Source organism: Taudactylus pleione, unplaced genomic scaffold (genome assembly GCF_031769625.1).
Source record: "Taudactylus pleione unplaced genomic scaffold, aTauple2 ptg000089l, whole genome shotgun sequence".
NCBI classification, from domain to species: domain Eukaryota; kingdom Metazoa; phylum Chordata; class Amphibia; order Anura; family Myobatrachidae; genus Taudactylus; species Taudactylus pleione.
The window spans coordinates 14,917,068-14,943,738 of NW_028284491.1; the positions used below are offsets into that span (position 1 = coordinate 14,917,068).

The window sequence follows — 26,671 nt, forward strand, 5'->3', positions numbered from 1 at the left end:
TAAACCACCAGCCAATCAGCTCCCAACTGTAATTTTTCAAACACCAGTGGCAAACGCAGGATTTTGAAAGGGGGCTTTCCAAATAATCGCCCGCCTGCCCCCCCCCCCCCCCCAGCAGTAGAATAATATGGCACCTGGCTGCATTAAAAAAAATAAAATACTGGGACTCCCAGCCCCCGTCACCCTACCTACCCCCCCCCCCCAGCAGTAGAATAATATGGCACCTGGCTGCAGTCACAAAGAAAAAAAAACTGGGACTCCCAGCCCACCCCCCACCCCCCCACAGCAGCAGTATAGCAGACTGGCAGTGGAATATGGCAGTGCCTACCCTACCCCCACCCCAGCAATAGGTGGCACCTGGCTGCAGTCAAAAAAAAAAAAAACTGGGACTCCCAGCCCGCCCCCCACCCCCCCCCCACAGCAGCAGTATAGCAGACCGGCAGTGGAATATGGCAGTGCCTACCCTATCCCCCCCCCCCAGCAATAGATGGCACCTGGCAGCGGCTGCAGTCACAAAAAAAAAAAATACTGGGACTCCCAGCCCGCCCCCCACCCCCCACAGCAGCAGTATAGCAGACAGTCTGACAGTGTAATTATATGGCAGTGCCAGGGGGGGGAGCGGGCGGGCGGCGGGGGCTGGGAGTCCGATTAATACTCGGACTCCCAGCCCCCGCCGCCGGCCCACCCGCAAGATCCCCGGCGCTCCCCTGACACATACTGGCCGCAGGATCGACAAGTCGGCGGCTGGGCCACTTACATCTTATGGCCGCCGCCCGGCGCCGAACTCTGCAGGTACGGAGTCGCGGCAGACAGTCCACAGCGGCGCTGAGTGGCGTCACGGTGCCTGCCTGGGAACTGGCTGGGAGGGGCTTGCGCGCTGCAGCTCCCCCTACAGCCAGCCCAGGCAGTGTCACAGTCTTCCTGAAAAAAAAACAGGGGGGGTTTCCAGGGACTCGGAACCCCCCCTGCGTGCGCGGGTGAACACAGCCTGTAACATGACAGTTGGGAGCTGAGTGGCTGGTTGTTTATCACTCTCCACTTTATCACTTTTCAGAGCTTAGTACATCTCCCCCAAAATGGTAGACAGTCGACAGGGACAAAAGGTCGACACACTAAAGATCGACATGTAAGAAGGTCGACGGGTTCAAAAGGTAAACACAAAAATGGTTGACACAAAAAAATTATTGGCACTCACCCCGACGGTTAGACACCAGGAGGGAGGGTTAGGGTTAGGCACTTACAGGAGGGTTAGAGTTAGGCACCAGAAGGGTCGGTTTGGGTCAGGCACCTACCCCGACGGTTAGGGTTAGACACCAGGAGGGAGGGTTGGGCTTCGCACCAAGGGAAGGGTTAGAGTTAGGGTGAAGGCTAGGGTTAGAAAAAAAAGTGTCAACCATTTTTCTGTTGACCTTTTTACCCTGTCGACAATTGGTACCAGCCGACCTTGTTACATGTCGACTTTTAGTGCGTTGACCTTTTGGCCTTTTTGAACTTTGGTTCCTGTTGACCTATTGACTGTCTAACATCTGGGTTCTATCTAGACCAGGGATGGGGAACCTTTTTTCTGCAAAGGGCCATTTGGGTGTTTATAAAATCATTTGCCGGCCACACAAAATTATCAACTCTATGTCTATCTAAGGTCTGACACATCTCCTGTACAGTTTTGTGTGCTGCCAGACTGCATATGTCCCCCCTATGTATGGCATTAGAGCTATGCTGATCCAATACTGAAAGTTAGAAAGCCAGAGGGACAAGACTGTGCCGCAAATATTTTTTCAATACATTTTGTTGTGAAGACATCCAGTATTGCTGCCATAAGCAGTGATTCAGGATGTCTCTTAGCACTAAGATAAAAGGACATTTTGAGACATGTCACTCAGACTCTCAAACACACCTCTCACCTACTTATACACACCTGTCCCCAAGTGTGGCCCCAGGAAGGGTGATAAGAGGTAGGTGCCCAGTAACAGGACTAGCATAGCCAGACACAGCTGAGAGCTGTAATAGAAGCCTCCCGGTCAAAGCTGCTATTTTACTAATAACACATGAGGCATGAGGACAAGACACAGCATACGGAAGGCTGTGGACTGTAGTGCTACCAGGCTGCTGGGACTGCAGCGAGGAAGGGCTGGGTGGCAGCTTGGTGGACGATGCACAGTGACTGGTGGGAGCAGTGAGCGGGGCACTCCTCCTGGCACAGCCGCCTGACAGCCGACTCTGATCTCCGGCACTGCCCGGGGCCGCGTTCAGCATACTGTATCTATGGCCGCTGCACTGACTCTGCTGCTGCTGAGGGGGAGAGAGTCACAGCTGGCCGGGCCTGATTAAATCATCTTGCGGGCCGGAGGTTCCCCATCCCTGATCTAGACAATGTCAACCTTTTTACTGTCTATCTTTCAATCCACACCACTCGTATTCCTGGTGTCTACTTATTGAAGCATTGACAGGATAATTATGTGATCCTCATTTGTGTAGCAGCTTACATTAGCCTGAACACAAATGCACCCCAAATTGTAGAGTAAACAGAGAGCCTGATTCAGCTTTGGAAATATATGGAGATATCTCTCTCAACTGATCATCTTGGTGAAACCAAGCTGAACTGCAGGTGGGGCAGATTTAAAATGTGCAGAGAAATTTAGATTTGGGAGGGAGGTGTCCAAACTGACATCTAAATTGTAGAGTAATATTATAGCTGTGCAGTATTTGTGGGCTACATTCAAAAGCATCCAGTATTTACCCCACATGCAAAAATAATTATGTATTTGCACCCCTTGCATTGCAACATGGTTTGTCCACGTTCACAGTTAAGTGCTATTTCTCATTCTATTCCCAAAGCTGAATCAGGCCCAGAGTTCACTAATAAAAACCACAATTACAAGTATGTGCAAAGTTGCAATTATTGTCAGATGTGTGCAGGTTGGTGCTAGTAGCATATGCTCCTGGTTATGCCTGGTGCACTTCACATACACCTGCACCCAGGTTTTTAATAATTTGTATCACCTGCAAAATACACATTCTCTATTAGGTTTTCGTAAATATTAAAATCCTCTGTAATACATCCGGAACAACTCTCCATCTAATATACCAAAATGTAAATAAAAATTGCTTTGTTTTCGATCTATCATAATCCAATAGGGGTAAAATAATAACAAAAAAAGACCCCAAACAAAATGAAAAACTGGCTTACTAATGCCGTAAACCGATGGCTTATGTACAAATGTGATGGTTCTGGGACTGCCCAGGTGCAGGACCCATTCTGTGCAGATGCAGAACAGGTCCTGCGTGATCACTTGCAGTCCCCGCTTGGCCGGAGCATGATTGACATGCTGCACAGTTTTGTGGGGCGGAGAAGGGACGGTGTGTACAGGACCATTGTACATAACAGAGGGGATGGTCGCGATGGTGACGCAAAGCAGTGTCTACGGACGCTGCACTCTGATCGCAGAGCATGTAGGAGGTGTTTATTCCCTACAGACATCTCCTGCTACATTTTACTTGTACAGTATTACACAGTCACTTTCCTGCGGTTGTACAATACCGTACAAATCAGAATCAGGCCACTAGCAAACACTCACTCACGAATAGTTTGCAAATAAGCATTTTGCTGTGGCCAAGCAGATGGAAGACCTTTGTTTTACCTTTACACGTGAGGTCAGACAAAGTAATCCGACCATTGGATTAGGCACAATATTTTGCACGTAACCATAGAAGTAGGATTTTCGCACACTTGAAAGCATAAGCAATGGTTTTAGGTGCAAAAAGTTGACAAATGTAATTGCCTCTATATATGTGTAAGCAATTGCATATACACTACTAGAAGACTGCCCCCATTTGCAAACTAGAGCTACAGGCATTCAGCAGCATTCAAAGGAAAGAAAAAAAGAGATTTAAAAGAGGATATAAAAGAAAAAAGTAAGCCTTTTAGGAGCAAGTAGCAGGCATGATATAAAAGTAGCTTTGTATACATTATTAAATAAGAAATGTTAAATCATGGTGACAGGTGCACCTTAATGAATGTGTCCCTGTAGCTTAAGCACAACACTGAGATGCCTCCTTCTAGCACATTATCCAATCTATGGTATAAATCCTACTGATGCTAAAGTGTTTCAAGTGTCTCAATGAGCACCAGTTTTATGACACTGAAAAACATGATTTTACAACAACGAAGCAGATTTTATTATTCTTTCTAATTTATATTTATAACCAAGTGGCAGTCACTAATGAGACAGGAAGCAAATCCCAAACAGCCATCATGTCGCTCTGCTAAAGTCCCTTGATCTCCGAAACTGTGTCACTTGGAGGCAGGACGCAGAGATAGAACTGGTGACAGGTGATTTTTTTGAGCCAGTAAGGAAGACCAGTTGTTTACATTAAGTCTTAGGGGTTTATTTACTAAGCAGTGTTAGGAGACTTAGGGGCCCATTTATCAAAGTTAATTTGAGGTAAATTCCCCGAAAACACATGTTTTCGTGTTTTCGGGGGTTTACCTCAAATACTAAAGCTGGCCACACATTAGACCAACTTTCATCCAACCAACCAACTAGTTGATTGGTTGGAATGAAAACCTGGTAAGGGATGAAAGCAAATGACAATCAGCAATTTGCTCCTAAATGCCAGAAAACAGATGAAAATGGTATTCAGACAAGTTTGTTAAATGTATGATCAAAACAATTTGTTCAAACAACGGTTTTTAGTCCATTTTCTGACGTTTGGGAGCAAATTGCTGATTGTCATTTGCTTTCGTCCCTTACCAGGTTTTCATTCCAACCAATCAACTAGTTGGATGGTTGGATGTAAGTTGGTCTAGTGTGTGGCCAGCTTAAGTATCCCCCGGATGTATGAAGGAGGACCGCAGCAGGTATTTCCGATACCTGCTGCGGTCCCTCCATTGCCACCGGCAGCCGCCTCCCCCATAGGTTTCTATGGGGGATGCGATGCTGCCAAATGTATCAAGAAGATACATTTGGCAGTATGGAGCTAGCATTAGCCGCTGTAGTCTATGGGGACTTACCACATGTCAGCCGGCGGAGGCATCTGGCCAAGTTCCAATAGGACAGAGATGCGTAATAATGTGTAAATTCACATCAGCGTAACCACTGTACGCTACAGCTCACCGCTTGCGCCCGTGCACAGAGATCCTTCCGATTCAGAATCAGGACCTCTGTTTTACCAGTAATGTAATTGAGAAATAATAATAGTGAATAATAACTGGAGTTAATCAGTATAATAAGCAAGATGGATCTGGCATAATACATAATGTACTCTGCCCTATCTGGTTTGGAGATATTTAAGAATATGAGAAAATAGGATCCTGCTTTACAAAGAGAAAACATAATAGTGCTACAGCACATAAATAATCATCATTCCCATAGCTAATGAGGTGCACCTGATTCCTGGACCAGATGGCTGGACTTGCCCCTCTGGCAGAAAGTTGTCAGCCCAAAGCTGGACCATGGTGCTAACTGTGCATGCCCAGATGAACAACGCAGAACACTTCCGTTTTTTCTGTTATATACAGATTTATATGTCACATAATTATCTCTATGGTTCCGAAATAAAGGAATGAGACTGAATAATAATTCTGTGGCTTGTACATATCTGTATGCATGTGACATAGGATGCATATATCGGAGGGAATGGGAAGTCTTCTGTTCTTGTGATGAGTGGGTAGGGGTAAGTATAGAGAGCAACAAATCCCATCTAGCCAGGTGCCCTACAGTGATGGAGAACTGAGATCCACCAAGACATAGATATCTTCTTCTGTGACACAATATTACTGTGGGAGCCCCCTCCTCTGATAATGTTAACTGAACCATTCCCCTGAGGCCAAACCGCTGCCAGGAAGGGAGGCATAAAGGAACCTATTCAGCAGGGAATCGCAGCCCCTTCTCCTAGTGCATTCCAAGCAAGGTTAAACTAAAGTCTATGAAGTTCAGTTAACCCTTTCACAGCCACCAAACACTCACCTGTCCCTAATTTCAGTATAGTGCAAGTTTCAAGCATAAGAAATTCACAATTCATACAGAGATTGCATACACTAAGCAATATTATTAATGGACAGACTGAATTTATTGTTTGTTCCTGAGATATACAGGCCTATAAAATATTATACGGAATGCTTGGGATTTTCATAACAAGATTGTTTTTCTCCGTAGTTTGGTATACCATGCTTAAAATATACGATATTATGATTACAATGTTCCATATTTCTTGATAGATTAGCAGTGCTCCTCACAATAATTAAAAAAGAGGCATTGGTTTCCAGATAGGAGTTCCCCTATTCCTCTACCTGTATAATGAATAAATGCGCACTGAATTCCAGACCAAAATCAGCATACAGCACATTACATTTTACTAAAAGCACTGAAATACAGTACACAATAACGCACAGGTAAGATGCACTCATCTTAAATTAAGTAGTCCACTCTGGGAAACAGTAAATGGGGGGAGTGTCCATAAATATGTGATATCAATTTAAACAAATAGATCACTTTACAGCAAAAAGGGACAACTGATTCTTTGCTGTGATTGTGATGGGCTTGTTTTGTAGTGAGGTACTATGGTTTTCATTTGCATCAAAACACAATACATTATAAGTGATAAAAGTAAAATTGTTGTAAAAGTAGTGGTTTCAGAGGCTGAAATTTAAACTTTTTAAGAAGACAATCATTAAAAAATTATATTTACTAAGTTATTAACATCACTGTCTTCTGTCAATATGCCACCATATGGGATCCAGTCTAAAGATCTACAGATCGACAGTCAATAGGTCGACAGGGACACAGAGTCGACACACTAAAGGTCGACATGTAAGAATGTCAACATGTACAAATGGTCGATGGGGTCAAAAGGTCCACATGAAAATGATCAACGCAAAAATGGTCGACACATGATTTTTTAAATATTTTTAGGGAAAGGATTAGGCACTTACCCCAACGGTTAGGGTTTGACACTTACCCCGATGGTGTGGGTTAGGCACCAGGAAGGAGGGTTAGGGTTAGGCACTTACTGTAGGATTAGGGTTAGACACTAGAAGGGACGGTTAGGGTCAGTCACCTACCCCGATGGTTAGGGTTAGGCACCAGGAGGGAAGATTAGGGTTAGACACCAAGGGGAAGGTTAGGGTTAGGATGAAGATTATGGTAAAAAAAAAACAATGTGTTGACCATTTTTGTGTTGACCATTCACATGTCGACATTTTGACAATGGCGACAATTTGCACATGCAGACATTCTCATGTCGACCTTTAGTGTCGACCTTTTGTCCCTGTCGACCTATTGACTGTCTAACTCAGGGATGGGGAACCTCAGGCCCGGGGGCCGTATAAGGAATCATTTGGTCTGGCCCTCTGAGCTTTTTTCTGCTAGCCTCATCTGGCAAGAATGGCACCCTGCAGCCTGAATCTATGCACCTGGAGCGTCCTTAGGATGCTTCAGACAGTCACACCGCTGCCCTTACAGCTCCCGGTGATTGTGGCCTCGCCCCTGTGTGACATCACATGGAGGGGGCGTGGCCTGCTCCGGGCCGCAAATAGTGTTATATATATCAAAATGGCTCTCGGCAGAAAAAAGGTTCCCCACCCCTGGTCTAACTTATGGTGTCTATCTAGACATTGTCTAACTTTTTACTGTAGATCTTTCAATCCACATCCCACCGTATATGGGGTTGCAAACTTTAGATGACAAGCTCATGATGTATTACTAAACCTTTTCTAACTACATTGTTTTATCTTTTCCTGAACTTTTCAATCCCAGTACCAAATATATTATTTTTAATTTGTGACGTTAAACTGAAATTTAGTTTCCTTAACTTTGTATTTTGATATGTATTCCATTTAAGGGGAAAATAGCAAACTAATTGCAATTGTGTTAGATTTAGTTCATTCAGTATGTTGCTCTACAGTATATAAAGTGTTTATTGATTGAGTAAACCTGTACACCAGAGACATCTGTAGAACATAAGCAGGAGATTCCAGGCATGTTAAAGAGAAGTAACATCATAGCTTCACCGGATCAGTAGTCTAGTCTGTGTCTATCAATGTCAAGGTTGGCATATAATCAACCGTCTTACTTTAATAGCAATAGTCTTTAGGTTAATTAAATAAACTACTATTTCCCTGTGTTGCAGCATTTGCAATGCAACATTGTTTCAGCTTGTCAGCAATTAAACTGTCACTGAATACATGCATAATGACTGTGGTGCTTCCATTGCTAGGGTCCCTCCCTAACACTGCAACATTTATTAAAATAATATATGCTTGGACCACACCTCTGTATCAATGCTGCATGACCCCACCCAATATATAAGTTATAATTCTTACCCTAACAGCTAATATATTCCTTTGTCTCTGGGACAGTTCTGATATGTGGTCCAGAAAAGTCTCAAAATGCAAATTAAAATAGTCTCCACTGGGACATGTGTAGTAAAGGGGCCTTTTACTGAATGAGCAGTTGAGTTACAAATCAATAATATCACCAGGTGCTAACAAAGTGGAACTGCACCAAATGGATCAACACAATTAATTTCCCCAACACTCCAACACTATCACCATGGTGACTGTTCACTTTATGTCCTCAGCTGTGTAAACACTTTTGATGTTATTTACTGACAGTAGAAATTATTTTGCTGTGCATTATTGGCCTATGATATTGCATAGATGTTTACACAGTTACTGGTATACACCCTTCATGTATTCATTTGCTCTGGCGTTTTGTGGAAGTAAGGTAATATGAGTGTGCATTTTTCTTAGTACATACTCAGAAAAAAGTGATGACATTATCTTTTAGTACTCCTTGTTATCACGTTAGACCAGGGCTTGACAAATTTTTCTAAAATCTAGGAGCCAGGATGAAAGTGTAGGAGCCAGACCACCGTCCCCCCAAACAAAATTACAGGAGTAAGTGAGGAGCACAGCTCTGTGTGTTATGCAACTGTTATACACACTATACTAGTCCACAAAATAGTCACAGTTGAATGGATACAGTAAAATGGAGGCTCCCTCACTGCTCTGCACAGCTCCCCTGCTCCACCCCCCACCCTCCAGTAATAACTGACCATTTCACATAAAATAATGGTGCCAGAAAGTACAACAAAACCCCCCTCCCCTCGCGGTCACACCTAGACCTTACTACCAGAGAGCTCTATGCAGCCGGAGATAGGAGACAGTAGACAGCCAGGACGTACAGGAGGATCAGTGTAGACTGGGACAGACAGCAGGGATCAGAGCAGGCCAGGATGGAGAGGAGTCGTCAGTGCAGGCCGGGACAGACAGAGGCACAGCAGTCACCGCAGGTGACACTCAGCACATGCACTCCTGTGCATGATATGAACACTGCAATACTATAGGCACGAAGCTCCGCCGGAGCTGATGAGGATCTGCTTCCTCCCTCACTGCAAAATCTAGTAACCTAGCAGCAAAATCTGGTAGCCATGCCGACCTGGCCCCCGGGATTTGTGGAGCCCTGTGTTAGACCATCCTGAGTCCTGACGCATTGCTTTTTACATTTCTGAGTTCTGTTAAAGCACTGCTCATTTCACAGACTTTTGCGTATAGTATAACTCATGAAAGTTAGAGGATATTTTTGTTGCTGCTTGTAATGTACTGCAATACTGATGCCATATTATTTACATGCTTATGCCTTAATACACATTTGTGTTTTGTTTTTACTTTTTACCTTTCTTGTGTCTGTATTCTTATTGCTTACTTATCAAAAAAGTCCTGTGTAGCTTAAATTTAGAAGGTTCCACACGTCTCCAGGAGCATATTGCACTGGTAAGGAACTCCTATTGGCCCTTTATGTTCAGTTTGCTAATTGCAGCAATCTTGTCTGTACAGATGCTTGTGTGGTTCTCTATATATAAGGGAATGCAGTATGCACCATTCATGACAATTCTTGTTATCAAACTAAAACATCATGGTCAGATGTATTCTTTAGTATGTAAGCTCTTACGAGCAGGGCCCTCTACCCTCTTGTGCTTCTCCTTACTCTACTTTCACCTACTTCTTACTCCCCATCAGGGCACCTAACACTTGGTTACTTTGCTTTGTTGCTTATCTGGGTGTTATGGTCGCTAATGTAGCAATGTATATTATCCATGTCCTGGTCCTGTATTGTATAGTACTGTAAGTCACTTGTCACCCTATTTGTTTATGTACTTTATAAGGCGCTGCGGAACACTTGTGGCGCCATATAAATAAATAATAATAATAATTGTGGGTCTACTGAATACATTTCCCATTGTGTCCCAAAACAGTAATGTTTTCTTCCCCCATACTCAGTACCCAACCATAAGATGTTACATACAGTGGTGTCTCTAGGGGGGTGCGGACCACACCAAGTTACACCATCCAATGAGGTGACACTAAAATAGTACAGCTACTCAGCTATTTTGCTGTCACCCCACCAGATGACTGGGGAGGGGTAATGAATGATGCACACATGCGTGCGCTATTCACACTGTGCCAGGAGAGGCTGGGGGCTCACGGAGCACTGGGCAACCAATAGTGTGACGAGAATGGGGACGTGGCACGATGCCACACCCCCTTCTGCACGTGCATGACAAGTCCTCAGTGGCGCACTGGGTGACACCAATCCTATTGATGACACTGACTACATATATGTTTCTGTTAGTATGCCGTACTCAGGAGAACTGAAATATGGGACTGTTTAATAATGTGTATTGTTAGTGGTTCAAGGTTCTTGTTGGTTTAGGTGTAGCCCAGATGCATTTGTCATGTATTTACCTAGTATTATCTTTAGATTGTAACATGGCGGTCTTTTTGTCTAGAACTAGTATGTCATATTTGTGCATGTTTGATTCATGGTACAGCACTGTGCAAAATGTTGGTCCTTCTAATACCAGTGAAACAATAATAATAATACATTTTGACACTTTATTCCTACAAGGAGAAAAACAATGAGGAAAAAACAACCAGTATGAGTTTAACTGGTGGGAAATGGAACGGGAAATGTTAAATAGATAGCAAGGGAGGAGGCTTGTAGAGTAAAGCTATTATACTCTGTTTCTGACAGGAGCAATAAGACTACTGAAAGCTCTGTGTAAAAGAGTCTAAAAAATATGGTTAGTGCATTGGACAGGAAAATACAATCAATCATGACAATCTAGAGGAAGCTAACCATGGTTTCCGTAGGTAATGGTGATGGTAGTACTAAACTGAATTATGTGCCTATGAACAACAGTAACATATTGTTCTGGAGACAAAGTGGAACCAAAGAAGCCACTAACTGTGGTCAAACGTATTTAGGGCAAATCCTACAATCCCATAGGTTTTTTTAAGTTTTATTTTTTTCATGTTCTTGTACTTGTCATTGATTTACTCTAAACCTTTATGGCCAACAATCTACTATCTTATTTATTATCTCATTCACTACAATCTGTTCCGACCTTGTTTTAATAGTTTTATTTCCTTTTATTTGATTTATTTTGCTCACTTTTAATATATCCCTAATCCCCATTAGCCCACCTTTGTAATTCTGCCATATTCATTCTCCTGAAACAACACCTCCCTCTATTTGTCACAATGCGTACAAACCCCACACTGTTATTTCATATCTACCTTATACACCAGTAGTCGCCAACCTTAATTGAGGTGTGAGCTACTTTAGAAAAATTAAACCTCCTGAAGAGCTACTAACGTCGTAGAAAAAAAAAAAATCTGGCTAATAACCGAACAATTGAAGGTGATTTAATGAAAAGTGAAAAAATGTTTCATAGAAAATAACAATGCATTTAATTATTACAGTGATATTGTTGTAGTTTGTAGAACAGGCTTATGTCACTGTTAATTACCGGCTCCAAGGAGGTACCGGTATGTGCAGTAGAGGAGCAAAAGATATAACCAGGGCTGCTGTGTGATTTTCCGGCAGGGCTGGGCTGTACTCACTTGCTCCATCGTAGCGTTGACGCCTTGGGTGGCACATCAGGTGATTGCTGTAGAGGCTGTGGCAATCACCTGACGTGTTTCCCAGTGGCTCCACCCATGGCGTCGATGCCACAGGTGAGCACATGTCAGAGGTCACTTCCTCCTAGTTGACTCAGCAGTACTGTAGCTAGGTGAGCTACCAAAATTAAGACCGTGAGCTACCGCTAGCTCGCGAGCTACAGGTTGGAGACCACTGTTATATGACCGGCGGTTCAAATCCCGATAGCAGAAGACCGACAGACATCCCGATTAGTAAGTAGACTATCTAACCCTAATCTTCTCCCCACCTCAACCCTCCCTTAGGGGTGCCTAACTCTAACCCCCCCAGTTCCCGCAGCCTAAACCTAAGTCTCCCAGGGGGTGCCTAACCCTAACCTCCCCCCTGGGGTGCTTATCCCTAACCCTCCCTTTCCCTAGCCTAACCCTAACCCTCCGGGGGTGTGCCTAACCCTAAGTCCCATCGGGAGCCCCTAACCTAACCCTCCCCCCCAGCGGCTGTCCGCGCCCGCAACCCGGCTTACCTTCATTTGGTATGCCTGGCATCGGGCTCCCGGCATAGGTAAAATGACAGGCGTCTGGATTTCAACACCTGTCATTAGACCCCTGCCGGTATTAAACAGTCGGGAAGTCGCGGTCGGCATTTCGACCATCGGCATCCTAAATGCATCCCCATTTTTAGACATTGCTGCCCTATGTATGAGATTGTGGACCTCATTCAGAGTCGGTCGAAGTGGCCGCATGGTCGTACGGAAAAAGGGGCCGATTATTCAAATGATTCCCTCACAATTTGTGTCCCTAAGTTCGGATCGGTAGTTGGCCGACCAAGGGGAGGAAGCGGTCGGAAGACAAAAAAATACGCCCCCTTCTCGTACGCATTGCACGTCATCTCCGGGCATATAAGGATTAATCGAGACCATCGGGAACCATCGGAACTGGTCGTAGAGCTTAAGGTTGACCATACACTCTCTTAAGCTCTACGATCATGTCAGTGTAAAAACCTCCCGTGTCACATGTGCCATGACGCTACTTTGCTAATTGTGCACTCCCATGAACCGTATGCACTCCCATAAAACACCGTTCACATAATCAGGCACGCCTGTGTTTGGATCTCCACTCCCCCGTTTTCAAGCACCTTCCCCTGTTACCACCCACAAATGCCTCCATCTGTCACTCAAACTACCGACCTGGCTGTGTTCAAGGAGAGAGAAATTTCTGATCGTAGCGGCTAGTTTGCGCACGCGCATTGCGAACTTTACGCATGCGCAGTATAGCGAACATCGGTGGCGTACGACCGTGCGGCCGCAACGACCGACTCTGAATGAGGTCCTGTATGTCTATGACATCAGAACACTAGATTTCCAACTGTTGTCCAAGTTTAATTGTTGCAGATTAGCTTCGTTATTTTCATATGCACAGTAAATACAGCTTTTATAATGTCTGGTTTATAGCTTCTCTAATGCTGGGCATACACGGCCAGATGAAATGCCTGTCAGACCAACAGACATTTTATCTGGCAGCCATCAGCCCGCAGATGTCGGCGGCATACACTATAAGATATCTCACAGTGTATTAGCCCAGACATCTGCACTCCGCCCCCTGGGGAGGAGACATTTCCCTGTTCCTTCCATGGGAAGGAACACAGGAAATGTCTGTCTGTCAACTGCGGCTGGGCATACACTGCCCGATGCGGCCGACATTTTAACTAACAAATATTGCATCGGACGTGCATTCTGGTCGATCTGGCATGCCCGACCAAGCGATATTTAACCCTCGGTCGCCCGCGCACACGCTACAATTATCAGTGCAATCCGTGGATATCAGGCGGATCGCCCCGATAATTGTAGCGTGTATGCCCAGCTTTACTTGTTTGCCAATCTTAGAGGGTACAAGTATTTCTTGATTTAGTGCTATGGGAGAACATCAATACTGGTTGATTGATTTGCCAGCTGTATCCTGGGAGAAGTCCTTAATATTAATAATAAGTCAGGGTTAAACTTATTAATGTGTGTCTTCTAAAAAGCAGTTTAACTTCAGCATGTATTTGTCCAGAAGATATAAAAGGAATGAATAGTAAGATATAGATCAAATCTAAAGTATTGAATCAAATTGTAAAGTATTAGTTTTTCTTTTGACAGTGTTCATCCCCTACTGTGTACCAAACTATCCCAAGGGGCCCATTTATCAAAGGGAATTTGAGGTAAATTCCCCGAAAACACCTGTTTTCGGGGGTTTACCTCAAATACTAAGTATCCCCCGGATGTATGAAGGAGGGACCGCAGCCCCGCCTCCCCCGTAGGTTTCTATGGGGGATGCGATGCTGCCAAATTTATCAATATCTGGAATGCGAAGCATTCCCGATATTGGCACCAGCAGCTAACGCCATCTGAAGATAGTGTAAGCCGCTGTAGCCTATGGGGACTTACCGCATGTCAATGGGCGCCGCTCATGTGCAGTCCGCGGGACTGCGCATGCACAGCAGCCTCCGGCCACATCGCAGAAGCCAGTCACCCTGCATTTGCCGGATCATACATTCAGCCGCTATGATCGCATTTTGCAATGCGATCATGGGCGGCACTGCATGCCCTGATCGCATTGCAAAATGCGATCATTAGTAAATGGGCCCCCAAGTCTGTAACCTTTTTCGGATGAAAAATAATATTTGTTTTGAATATACTATTCATTGCCCTTATGTTGAGTTGTTAATTTCAGTTTCATTTTTGCACTTAGTTGCTGGGACAACCTTGAACTGATTTTCCACTAAGTTTATTAAGTTTCACAGGTTTGGAATCTCATATAGCTGGTTATAGGATTGCACCAGCAGCTGGGATCGAAGAATGTTTTTTAACTACATACTGAGTGGTCTTAACACTTGTAAAGACTGTTCCTGTGGTTGATGATATCTTTTAATGGAATATATTACGGGTCCCTTATGAATGTATGTATGTATGAGTACTAATCAAGATACTGATCAGCTCATCTATGTGAGTCTTTGGATGCTAACCAAGATACTCACAAACACATTATCTGAATACATGACTACTTGTTAATTAAGGTACACTCCTAATGGCACCACTATATTGATCTCAATAAATGTAAAAGTGATCTGTAAATCTGGGGTCACAGTGAGTGCTAATAATTACTGGGCTCTGTATAGGGTATGTTGTACTTGTAGTTATTCCATTGTCACTCTCGCAGTGATTGTAATTTTATGGTTGGATGTCACTTTTTATATCGATTTTTTTTTTTCTTCGATTTTGCCATTGAAGGATCCATGGTAACAAAAAATAAATTTTGTACCGATTATCAGCATTTTCTTTGTTGTTGGTACTGATAGCAGTATCCAGACTCCTTTTGCAGAGGCAGCAGATAAACATACAATTACATATTAACAATATTCATTGCGTACATAATATTTTAGTTAACAGCTGGTATCGTCTTACTTTATTAGTTCTAGTTTAATGTCTTGAATATCCTAAAGTACCTCTGTGGGTACAGATAGCACAAGCTGAGATACCCACTCTCGGTTATCTATCTCAGACTATATGAATACAGGCAGGGCCGACATCAGAGGAGGGCCCAGATGGCAGCGGTGTGGATTAGTGCCTGGTCGCTAGCTGGTTAAGGCTGGCACAGTGGCAGGCAGCCATGGAGAGACAGCGCTGGCGGCATTTTGATTTTGGCGCTGTCAGCAAGCCAATCAGAGCTTGTGAACCACCAGTCAATAAGGAGCAAAAAATATATAAGTATTCTATGCGGATCCGGCTTTTCTTATATACAGTATATGTAGAATCGATGTGGCTTTCCCTATAAATTTAGTATAGATTCTGGTTTTGTGTGTGTGTGTGTGTGTGTGTGTGTGTGTGTGTGTGTGTGTGTGTGTGTGTGTGTGTGTGTGTGTGTGTGTGTGTGTGTGTGTGTGTGTGTGTGTGTGTGATTTTACAGAAGGTTTCTCTCCTATATTTCTGTATTTGTATAGTTTCATATATTATATGATAGATTGACGTTATAATAACACCCACCCACACAGCCCAAACTTTGCAATTTTTTTTTTGAACAATGTATTTATGACCCAAAATGGCTGCACTATTCCTACATTAACTTCATTGTCCCCGTTCACTGCAGGCCTGATTCAGAGATGGACGTAATGCCAATATTTACGCAGACTGAGCGATTGTTTGCCATTGCGCATGTGTGTTAGCCGCACTGTGTACGCGCAGCGATTGAATTGGGAATACGCTCACACAGAGGATTCACTCACAAAGTGAGTGACAGGTAGTCAGCGTTTGTGGGAGGTAACGGGGGGTGGTTAGAAAAACGCAGGTGTGTCTGACCGTTCAAACACTGTTGTCCGGACGTCCATAAATTGTTGCACGCAGCAGGAGCGCCCTCTGTGTGTCTGGAGACCCGCTATGTCGCTGGCAGCTTAGGCTTACCCAGAAGGCTGATGGCCACCTGATCTGCATTCGGTGTTTCCGATATTGTACGTGAGCGGCGGATGTGAGATGCTTTCAGTGGGTGTCTCTTAGCACTGGATGGCGAGTTGGTCATTAGCATATTTTAGCAACTTAGATCCATGAGAGATCGCAGCTGCAATGGAATATGCTTCCATTTCTGAGTCATGCCCTATGTTCGTTGTTTTTTGCTTTGTTTTCTCTTTGCTGTGATACTAAACCTCTGTGCTATGCTTTTGATGCTTGTAAAGCGACTTTGAGTCCTGCTGGAGAAAAGCGTTATATAAATCAAATTATTATTATATTTATTATTAATAATAAATATATTGATGTCCCACCCGATGTCCCATATTGATAATTGATGTCCCACCCCTGCTGTAGCGCCACCCAAATTATCACCAGCTCAACCCACCTCTGTACCTCTCTCAATATTATCACTATTATCAGTTACATTAATGGGCACCTGTCCTAGAACAAGAGCAATTTTTTTGTTGCAAGCATCAATTCTATTCTGCCCTGCTCCCTTTTGACAAAGCTCCACCCATTTTCACACCATTCTAAACACCATCGTTATAAAATCACTTTTAGAAATGCCCCTATACAGGCCCGGACTGGCCATCGGGCACTTCTGGCAAATGCCAGAAGGGCCGATGGCCTCAGAGCAGGCTCGAGGAGGGCAGAAGTGCCCACGCCGCTGGATACATGATATGCGCTCAGGGGAAGGGAAGGGGTGGCGGCAGTGATGGGATGGGAAGAGACGGGGGGAGCCACGAGGCCAGGCCCGCGGCATGCCCCATTCGCGAGCGCCCACGCCTATGGCGCGCACATTGAGCCTCACTCAGCAAGGATCGCAGCAGCAAAGACGCACGCAATCGGTTGATTAATTTGCATTGCACATGTGTATGCTTCGCAAATGCCAGAAGGGCCGATGGCCTCAGAGCAGGCTCGAGGAGGGCAGAAGTGCCTACGCCGCTGGATACATGATATGCGCTCAGGGGAAGGGAAGGGGTGGCGGCAGTGATGGGATGGGAAGAGACGGGGGGAGCCACGAGGCCAGGCCCGCGGCATGCCCCATTCGCGAGCGCCCACGCCTATGGCGCGCACATTGGGCCTCACTCAGCAAGGACCGCAGTAGCAAAGACGCACGCAATCGGTTGATTAATTTGCATTGCACATGTGTATGCTTCTCAGTGCGCGATATAGCAATTGCGATGGGAAATGCATTTGCAGGAGCTACTCAGACCCCGAGCACATTGATTGACAGGAAGTGCCGTTTGTGTGTGGTGACGGGCGGGTGGTCGGGCGAACGCAAGCATGTCAGTGTGTTGCAACGCTGCTGCAGGGGCATGCATAAATTATCCACTGCAATACCATACGCAGCATGAGGGCTCATAGCGTGTGCTGAAGGCAGCAATTCCTGAGTGAGGTCTGACCTGCCTTAACTGTGCGTATGGGTCCGATGTCACCGATTATTTCGCTATGTTGCCCAAGTATATGGATGTGTGTAAGGGGAAGTGGGCGTCCTTATGGTAAACTGTGATTGCAATGCGAATGCAAACATTTGCATTTCACCGCTAATATTAGCAACTGCGGTGCATGCGTTCCAGCAGAATAGCGATCCATGCTGAGTCAGGCCCACAGGGCGGACTGCCAGGGCCGATCTACAGCCCCTGTCCATCCCTGCTCCTATATGTGTATGTTAAACTGCATTTATTGTAGAAAGAGTTAAACAGATTGTTCAAGAGAGATTATTAGAGAGAGTGTTACAAAGCAAACCCCCTGAGGGGGGTGGGGGGTCAATTGCTCTGTATGATTACTTAAGCATACAAAAAAAGAAACCTACAGAACAAAGAATATATTGCCAGGGGCTGTATGCACCCATCTTGTCTGTATGTCTCTCCAGCACCTGGCTCAGGTAATGGAGCCTGCATACCTTTGCTAGAGATCTTAATCCCTAGGATGGAAATGGGGAGGGGGGAGTACGGTCTGGAACCAAAGAAGCAAAACATGAGTCTTTGGCTTCAGACAATAAAGAGCAAAAAAATGTATAAGCAGGGGCATACACAAAGGGAATAGTGAAAAAGGCATTGTGGGCAGGCTGTGACAGGCACACCAGCCAACTTGCCTGCCTGCAGGTGAACTGCGAATGCACAGGCAGACTGATGGCAAGATTGCTGGGCTGTCAACCATGACAGCTCATCCTCTGCTGCTTGTGATTTCTGCTTGAACTAGGTAGTCCCACTAAAGGTGGAAACACAGCTGGGAATATAAATACTCCTTTTACTGCTGGAGTAGGTCGGTTTAAGTGGAACTACACCCAGGAATATATATACCTGCTGACCCGTCTGCTTTCACAGTAAGATAATATTCTGTTTCTGCTTTTCACACTAATTTTCCAATAGCCTAAGTTGATTTTGGTAACGGAAGCTAAAAAACTAAACAAAACCAAAAAAAACCCCTATAACTCCAGATAATTAACTTAACCCAAGTAGTCTGTAAAATAATACCCCTTTTCCACCAAAATTCCGGGTCTGACCCAGAGTTGGAACAGAGGGGGTCATTCAGACCCGCTCGCGAGTGTAGGACGCTCGCAAGCAGGTCGATGTTGCCCCACTGCGCATGTGCACAACGGAGGGAGCTCCGTCGTGCGCATGCGCTAGACCCGGATAGCGACGGGCTCTCCGTCGCTCCGGGTCTCACACCAAAGGGGGCGTGCTGTCGATGTTGATTGACAGCACGCCCCCTTTGGCGGGCGTGCCGGGGGCGTGGCTGCCAGACGGAGGCGTTCCCATGGGAACGCCTACCGTCTGAAGCCGGCCCCACTGACATCACTAGTGATGTCAGTGGGAGTGAATTTGGCTCTGATAGAGCCAAAATCACTCCAGGGCTTGCGGCAGCGAGACCCTACCGCAGGGTCTCCGTCGCAAGCCCGATGGTCACCCACAGTCCAGGAGGACGCTCCATTTTCATGGAGGAGGGCCCTGATTCAGAGCGAGCACTCTGGTCAGAGCGTTTGGCTCTGAATCAGGCCCAGAGTTCCTATCCGGATCAGACCCGGAATTGGGGTCTGTTTCGTTCGCTCGCTCAGACATAGAGGCGTCAACAGACCGCAAAGAGCAAGCGCTCAATTTAAATAGCCGCCCCCTTTTTCTGAACGAGCGAGCGCAAATAGCGTCCGGCTCTGAATCAGGTCCTGAGTGCGGATCAGGTGGGGATGAGATAAGGTGCTGAGTGCGGATGAGAGGGGGATGAGATAAGGTGCTGAGTGCGGATGAGAGGGGGATGAGATATGGTGCTGAGTGCAGATGAGATGGGGATGAGATAAGGTGCTGAGTGCAGATGAGAAGGGGATGAGATGAGGTGCTGAGTGCGGGATGAGATGGGGATGAGATAAGGTGCTGAGTGCAGATGAGAAGGGGATGAGATGAGGTGCTGAGTGCGGGATGAGATGGGGATAGATTGAGGTTCTGAGTGTGGGATGAGATGGGGATGAGATGAAGTGCTGAGTGCTGGATAAGATGGGGATGGGATGAGGTGCTGAGTGAGGGATGAGATGAGATGCTGAGCGAGGGATGAGATGAAGTGGAGTGCGGGATGAGATGGGAATGAGATGAGGTGTTGAGTACGGGATGAGATGGGGATGAGATAAGATGCTGACTGTGGGATGAGATGAGGTTCTGAGTGTGGGATGAGATAAGGTGCTGAGTGCGGTATGAGATGGGGATGAGATGAGGTTCTGAGTGCGGGATGAGATGAGGTGCTGAGTGCTGGATGAGATGGGGATGAGATGAGGTGCTGAGTGCGGGATGAGTTGGGGATGAGATAAGATACTGACTGCGGGATGAGATGAGGTTCTGAGTGTGGGATGCGATGAGGTGCTGCGTGCGGGATGAGATGGGGATGAGATAAGATGCTGACTGCGGGATGAGATGAGGTTCTGAGTGCAGAATGAGATGAGGTACTGAGTGCGGGATGAGATGAGGTGCCGTTGCAGGCAGGGCCATAGAGAGCCCTGCCGGGCCCAGGTACAGAGGGGGCGTGGCCTAATCGCGGTAGGCATGGCCACGCCCCCTTGAGCAAGAAACAACAACACACTTTTGCAGTACGTGCTGGGGAGGAGGGTGCTGTGAGCCCCTCGGCCCGGCACAAAGGAGCCCGGCACAGACAAAGGAGACTGTTGTGGATGCTGCTCAGCAGCCACGAGCAGTCTCCCACTGCGCTCAGCACACGCTTTGTGCTGGGCTGCTGTGAGGGAGAGAGAAGTGAGGAGGAGCGGCGCCGGACCCGGGCACCTACCGGGCCCCTCCGGAAGCCCATGCCTGGGTAAACAGTACCCGCTCCCCCCCCTCTCGGCACTCTTGGTTGCAGGCATTTCCAGGAAATTTTAATGGCACTTCACCCTGCTTGCGCTTAATTGAATTGTCCCCTTAGTGTTATAGGTTTCTAAGGGGGCTGCTATGTTGTCAGATTTACCAAGCTCCAGAATGCGAATCTAACTTTCTTATCGCCGCAAATAGCGGCAAGAAGAAATTACAATTATCGGGTATAAAATCCGATAATTGCTAAATATGCTCCTAAGAGCTGTATCTCTGGAACTTTGTACCTGTGCATAATGGCCTGTTCTGTAGTAAAACTTGATAAAGGATAACATTTTGACAATCAGTCTCTAAAACTCTCACAAGGTTCCAGATCCATAACCTAGTAATAATAATAATGATAATGACAATTATTATTATCTGTCTTACTTCTGAAGATCCCATGCTAGAAACGGTCCACATTTTAAGATACATATGCCTGTCATCTGTTAGGTTCAATGAATACATTCTTTGGGGGCCAATTTAATTACGTGGAAGTTGTCACTATTTTAATGCGTATAAAGACCCGGAGACCAATTCCATTTAAAGACTCACAATGAACATCATGCTTGGAAATAGGGTATAACTTCACAAATTTTGGCTTGCATCCCTGAAGCTGCAACAAAAGGGAGTGATGTTAAGGCCTATTTCCAGGCGCTCTTCGTGGGTCTTCTAGTTGAATTAGTCTATGGCACCCTACCCGTGTTAAAACTATGTATAAGGCACATCACACTAAGGGGGTGATCATTCGTTGCGTGACGTAGCATGTGTATGCAAGTATGCAAATATGCAATCGCTCATCCGCTACTACAGACGACCCACTTCTTTCTACGAGCGAACGGTGGGACGCCGCTAGATAAGGGGAATAACGGTACCATCGTGCGCCATCGGACCCATTCGCACTGCTTAGGTAGACCTGAGACTGCCGCAAGCATTGCGAGAGCTGCTGACTAATCCAGCCCTATCACGTGAATGCTGATGATGCGTGTTAATTATGGACGCCCATGAAATGGCGTTCAGACGCTAAGACGCTACTAGCATGACTTACTTTTGTATTAGGTAGAACAAATAAAGCCACAGATATTTTAAAAATCGGATATTGGGTCCAGTCCAAAACGTGTATCCAGAGCTGGAAGCGTGTGAAAATTCAGATTTTAATGAAATGCTCTGTCAATCCCAAATGATGTTTGCTCAGCCATGCAGATGTAATAATAGTCTGATTATCCTTTCAGTAAAAAGGGATTTCTTGTTCACAGGCAGAGCCTCCCTTTAACCCTGTAACTGCCAGGTCCAGAACACGCTAACAGGCACATACCATAGCAAATGTGAACTATTGCTTTCTTATCATGTTGGCTGATGCATATTCCTTATATTTTCCTTCTACATTTATTACAACCTTTTAATTTACAAAGATCATAACCATATACTTTTAAAATACAGTATTTGCAAATTTATTTCAACATACGCTGTTAGGTATTATACAGTGTGTCCATCTGTCTAGTCCTTCACCTGGAGTAACTGGATGCAGTACAGAGTGCTAAAGTGTCTGAGCACCGGCAGATTAAAATCACAAGATGGCACTCTTAAAGTAAAGACAACATTAAACATGCCAAATGTAATAGCTTCTGGAAGACGTCTTAAGAGAGGAGGGGGCCCGTGTGCAATCCCCGTCCGGGGTCCCTTCCTCTCATCCTGGCAGTGCACTGAGCGCAGTAGACTCTGAGCACTAGGAGCACTAGTAGACTCTAGCGCTGTGCCGGAGTCTACTGCACATGTGCAGGTCCCTGGGGAAATGGCGAGGCAATGATTTTCTCAGCACTTTATCTACTGCGCATTCGCAAAACATCGGGAAAATGGCTTCCGTGCCATTTTTCCAGTGATTTGTGCAGTGATGCGGTCACTGATGTGGGATTCCGGAAAGGTAAGTATTGAAGAAATGGGTGCAGGGTGTGCGGTGTGGGCCCCCGTAGAAGCATCGCACACCTGCACCCATTAAAGATACACCAGTTGCTTCTGGGCAGGGCCGGCTCCAGGGTAGCCGGGCACTGTGCAGGATGGGTAATAGGACTGAAAATGGAGGCATGGCCAATTATCATAGGACACGTCCCCTAAATTATGTTATTTGGGGCGTTCCCGCATGGCATGCCTCTGATGTAACGGCAAGCTGGGGTTTTCCCCCAGCACTCCGTCACTAGTTGGGCTTCCCCCAGCCCCCTTCTTGCACTGATGGATGCCGCACGCATGCGCGCATCAACCATTCAGCTACTCCAGGGTCCGGCACTGACACACAGCTGCGGTGGTGGGGGTGCCCAACCTCCCGAATACCCGCGGACACATTCGGCCCACGGGTGGAACAGCGCCCGAAAAGTGGGACTGTCCCGCTGAAATAAGGATGTTGGAGCGGTGCGTCCTCTATGAGGTGGCGTCCCTGTTTGACCGCACTGGTTGAACATGCCTCGAGCCGGCCCTGCTTCTGGGTTGCTGAAAGTGCAGATGTTTCTGCAGAGCCTTCAACATGACCCCTTCTACCAGTTACAAAATTCTCTACTCCTGGACTTCCCACTTGATTCTATTCTGAGGTCTGTTCATGCAGCATAAAGAAATATTCTACACGTTATGGTATTCTACAACCACCCTCTAGTCTGTTCCAGTATAGAGCTACTAATAGTCCTCATCTCAACTATCCCAACCATGGTGCCGTATGAGATGAGGCTCTCACCTCGCCACTTAGAGTGGACTTGAATATAATAATGCTGCTCTGCTCTATAATAATGCTGCTCTGCTGCTCCGGGTGTCTGCCCACAAAATAAGTGGAGAAAGAGCCAATCTAATTAAATAAGTAGCTTTGTAATTCAGCCCATAGGCCAAATGAAGGATTTGTCCAATTTGGTCACATATTTGTTACTTTATTGCAGTGGTTATCAACTGCAGTCCTCAAGTACATCAACAGGTCATGTTTTCAATATTTCTGTTTGTGAAAGTAGGTGAAACAGGTGGTATAATTATTATCCCAGGAAAACAGATGAACTCACCTGTGCATGTTTAAAGAAATCCAGAAAACATGACCTGTTGGGGATACTCAAGCACTGGAGTTGAAAACCACTGCCTTATTGGGAATGGGTTACATCGCTTGGCGCTTGGGTAAAGTAACTATATTGTGTGGCTCCCATTAGCTCTCATTGTTATGCTGTTATCACTAACTGTTGTTCTTAGTTTACATGTGTAGATTAACATTGTACTTTGGATATACTTCATTTTATTAATAATAATAATAATAATAATAATAATAATAAAATGTACAAAAACAACTTTATGGAAGATGACACATTTCTTTATATTGAGGTGTATGCTCTAAATTAAGTATAGTTTTTATTTTATATTGCGATATATAAACATGTTTTATTGTGTTTTAAACTATGCTCAACTTTATAGCATGTAGTGTTTCTGTGTCAACTGAAAGTAAGCTTGGCAATGAAGAATAATTATTAATAATTGGCTCAGTGATGCCCTGGGAAGACACACCTAACCCATCTTGTTTCAAGTTTGCATTATATACATTACTAACTTTATCCCCTTTCCCTAATGATCTCGCACAGGGACAGTGGCTCTAATAATCAAATAATAATTAGCCTGTACAGTTCCATAAAAGGAATTTTTATGTATAAAAACTGATATACAGCCAAGACTGTACAGCCCTAATACTCTGTCTCTAATTTCCAGGGGCAGTCACAGGGAAAATGTTGTTTCTGGTAGTTTATTACATATTCAGAAGCACTTTACAGATAATATTTGTCCACTCACATCAGTCCCTGCCCCAGTGGTGTTTACAGTCTATATTTCCTAAAAATGCACACTAGGGCTAATTTTTGTCAGGACCCAATTAACCTACAGTACCAGTGTATTTTTTGGTTGTAGGTGAGAGAACCAGAGTACACAGAGGAAACCCATGCAGGCAGGGGGAGACTATACACACTTCACACAGTTAGGGCCATGATGGGATTCGAATCCAAGACCTCAGTGCTGTGCTAACCATTACACCAACTGTGCTGCCAACGGAAATTTAAAAAAAACTCAACATTGTTTTTTTTTTTAATTAGAAACAATTATCCTTGTTATTTGAATATAAATAAATATCTACAAGTTGACATCATGAGAATTGCAGTGCATCAAGGTCCAATAGCACTGTATTCCTTGTTATTTGGGGTTCAGTACCACTATTTCCCTGGAAAACGATTTTAAACTGTTGCCAACTATGCTGCAATGGTGCTATAACTGGACCCAAGATTAACGTACATAAATAAGACACGTCTTCATAAGACCTAACATTTTAACACATAGGAATAAATGCCTTACAAATATACTTTTGAATAGGTGTTTTCTTTATTGAGTTTAGTGCTATTTTATATACTATGGGGCACAATAACTAGCCTATAATACAATGAAGGATTGTTTAGAAGCAGGGTAAGCGTATTGCTCGGGAAGCCATTTATAAGGAAGCCATCAAACCTTAAACAAATATCTGAACATATTAATAAACTTGTGATACATGTGCTGTGTGTTACAGTTACAAATTGTCTTCTTTTATTCTACATGCCTGGGTGAAATAAGCCATCTGCAAAAGAGTTCTGCAAAATATTGATCCCAATCTACATATGGCCACAAATTTTTGCACGGTTTTACGGTGGAATTTTTAAGTGCTCCCACAGCAGAATTAATTTAACGTCATTATTCTGGTCTATAAATATTCATGAGTATTAATGATACTGAGAACTGATGTAGTGGAAGGAGCGCACTCAGAATGCTGCTTACAAACTTTCTTTGACATTGTCAAACTCCACAAGGTATTCCTGCTGACAAATGAATATGGAGGCACACATGATGCATTGGAGCTAATTACAGTGTTGCCATGCAACATGTATTTAATGTGTCTGGTTTACAAATTCACAAAAGGGGTTTTCATATTTGACAAAAAAAAACGCAATCTCTAATTAAATGAATAAATCTAATTAATGTTGTATTTCTGACCTGCTTACAATTAATTTATCAATCTGTTTGTCTCTGTTTATGTTTAAACATAGAAAATAAGATTATTTATATATTATCAATTTTTCTTTGTGAAACATCAATAATGAATATTAGATAATATCTGAATGGGCAAATGGAGTAAGAAACACATATATTTACGGATAGATTTTGAATTGATAACGTTTTCTCCCAGCTATATACATTGTGGATCCTAATTTCACTTAATTCATGTATTTGGAAACACTAAATATGTTTACCATTCCAGTAATCTTTAAACATGTCACAAATACTGTATTGTGGTTCAATTTTCTGTTAGTCATGACCATTTTTTTTTTAACAATAATTTTTTTTTTTTGAGATTAGAGATGGTTAAAAACCATAAATAAACTTTATGATTTTCAAAAATATAAACAAGTATACACAATGTATTTTCTTAAACTTTTTTTTAACATATATCACTATAAAGAGTATGGGAAGGAAGATAAATAAATATACTAAGGGGGCAGATGGTGGAAAAAGATATATGGAGAAGGATACACTGAAGAGGAAAGGGGTTATTATATACTTTTTGAAAGTGCCAGGTATTCAGAAGCAGCACAAATTAGATAGTGGATAAGCTATTCAAAAATGTATAAAATTATAAAATGATTGAAGTTCTCAGGGTTAAAAGTAATTAATGTTCCAAAATTTGATCAAATATAGGAGAGGGAGTCAAGATTGTTAAAAAATTTTGCAACCATGGTCTTGACTGCGTGTATAATATGGAAGGCTAGTTTGTTAGAATTGTTACCAATAACTGTGATAGGGACTCATTGGAACTGTAACCTGAAATGTATCTTCCAATAGCTTCTGAATATCAAAATGATGGAAACTAAGGAAATGACCACAAATATGAT

At 44.3% G+C, this 26,671-nt stretch overlaps 1 protein-coding gene across 5 annotated transcripts in view; it reads right to left on the reverse strand.

The window, feature by feature from the left end:
- ZNF385A (zinc finger protein 385A) overlaps positions 1 to 26,671 on the reverse strand; it is a 358,128-nt gene that overhangs the window by 160,508 nt on the left and 170,949 nt on the right. The gene's annotated exons all lie outside the window — the stretch shown is intronic.